This window comes from Nothoprocta perdicaria, unplaced genomic scaffold, assembly GCF_003342845.1.
Source record: "Nothoprocta perdicaria isolate Ctin4 unplaced genomic scaffold, notPer1 scaffold_96, whole genome shotgun sequence".
Taxonomy (NCBI): domain Eukaryota; kingdom Metazoa; phylum Chordata; class Aves; order Tinamiformes; family Tinamidae; genus Nothoprocta; species Nothoprocta perdicaria.
In genome coordinates this window covers 2,605,237-2,607,321 of record NW_020456265.1, presented here as the reverse complement: position 1 = coordinate 2,607,321, position 2,085 = coordinate 2,605,237, and the positions used below count along the sequence as shown (strand labels likewise).

The 2,085-nt window shown below is 35.6% G+C and overlaps 1 long non-coding RNA gene across 1 annotated transcript; it reads right to left on the bottom strand.

Moving 5' to 3' along the window:
• Positions 1–343: 343 nt before the first annotated feature.
• LOC112959093 lies at positions 344–1,141 on the bottom strand. The gene is made up of 2 exons (XR_003251569.1): positions 1,078–1,141; positions 344–838 (listed from the first exon to the last, which is right to left on the bottom strand). It is a non-coding gene; the product is annotated as an uncharacterized LOC112959093 (long non-coding RNA).
• Between the last annotated feature and the right edge of the window lie 944 nt (positions 1,142–2,085).

Genomic DNA, 2,085 nt, shown 5'->3' with positions numbered 1-2,085 from the left:
AAAAAATACAGGAAAATGCAGGTAAGTGGAATAAACTCAAAATTTCAAACAACTGTAGCTGCATACAACTCCATGCATACAACTGCATGACTCCAAGATGACCTAGTAAATTATTCTAAAGACAATATTTAAGAAAGTTAGATTTCAAACACCTCAAGTGCCTCCTGATTTCTGCAGTTTGYACAGATATCCAAAATACTGTGGTCTACCTACTATGATTGTTTTTACATGTTATCCTCTCAGTTCTAGCATTCACACAGCTCTAATGATGTTAGAAATAGAGAAAACTGAGTACAGAGACGTATTAATAAAACCTGCTTTTTATTAATATATGTGATAATCAGGATTTTGTAATGGAATTAGCCACAGAGCCTACCCCACAATTAGTATTAACAGTGCAATGTTAGCACCTGAAGCACAGTCTTTGCTGGCTTTGACTATTTAGGAAGCGACCTTTTCTCACACAGTGTAGTCACACAATTCTCTGTTCTATAGTGCACATACAATATTGCCAAAGCATTTTCATTGTACCTATACCCAGGCTTTAAGCAAATCTGAAATATAGATGCCCATTTGRGTCAGTAAAATTGGTACATTTGTTTTATAAGCATTATTGCTGTTGCTACCAGGAAATAAGTATTTTAGAGAAAAGCATCACTGTTCAACCTGTAGAATCCTTTCTGTACTCCTCTGTTAAGAGAAGATTATCCATCTGATGGTTTTACAATCGTTTTGTTGATCTAAATCCAAATTCAATCCCCGAGAAAGCAAATACTTTGTCTAACTTCTTTATGCTTCAAATGATGTTTCAGAATGTTTCAATGTGSTTGGGAAATGGCTGCAAAAATAATAAAATTGGTATGCAATTAGTTAATTCAGCATAGGAACACCTTGCTTGAGAACTSGCTTGGTTAATGGTGAAGGGTTGGGGAGCAAATAAAGGTAGAGTTAAAGCGTTTCATCTCTTAGAGGAAAACAGCAGAACTGAGGTTCTCATTATCAACCAGGAAGGACATGGGTTTTTTTCATGCTGTCTTCTCTGAAGATAAGAAGTATTTGGTTTTGTCTTATTTGTACCTTTAAACACAAAACTTTAGATACACAGCAGGCAGGCCGAGTTCCTTCTTGAGGAGTTAATCCAGCAACTGAACCAGAACAAGCCAACCATGAGAGTCAGACCTAAACAAAGAATGATGAAGAAACGGAAGCCTATTTTAGCAAAGTAAAATGTATCAACCAGTAAGAGTGCCAAATGCACATAGTTTTGCTGGAGATTAATAATTCTTATAGAGATGTGCAATAGCACTAACTCTGATTTAGAAAAACTTTCAGAAAGACTTTTTCTCCCCTCAAGTTAATTGCTGGCTTGCTGAAGAGTATGAACACACAAAACTAAACTGGATTTTCACTTGCTTCTGGCATGCCTGATCCAGTGAAGTGAATCAGTATTTTGTTTGCAGCTAAGCAGTGATTTACAGTTTTTTGACTTCATCTACGCAGTTTATCCTGGAATTAAAACAATGTTCAATTGTTGATAAAAATCAAGTACTTTTATCTGATGCAGAAACAGCCCATAAAAGATTGACTAGTTACAGGTGAATATAAAGAGGACACTTTATTTTTGCCCTTTTATAATATTCTTATCAATGAGTTTCCAAGCACTTTATAAATATTTGGTTAAATGTGAAAATAGCAGTATACCTTCTGATAATGCATACCAATAATTGCCTTTCACAGAACAGGAAATGAAGGCAAAGTTAGCTGAACTTCTGTGGCAAACCTGGAGCTGAACCTGCAAGTAAAACGAAAAAAAARATATAGCTCTTTATTGTTCAGCAGACAAAAGGCAATTCTTTTCAGATACAATTTATCTCTGGTTATCTCATGCAGGTATTCAAAAAATTCAGCACTTCAACAGGTCTGTTGCTATTTTTTTTTCCTCTCTTCTGTATAGATTTATTACCAAAGACATGAAAATCAGTGAGGCAGTGGTGGTCTTTCCAGATCTTAAAAAAAGAAGAGAAGAGAAGAGAAGAGAAGAGAAGAGAAGAGAAGAGAAGGGAAGGGAAGGGAAGGGAAGGGAAG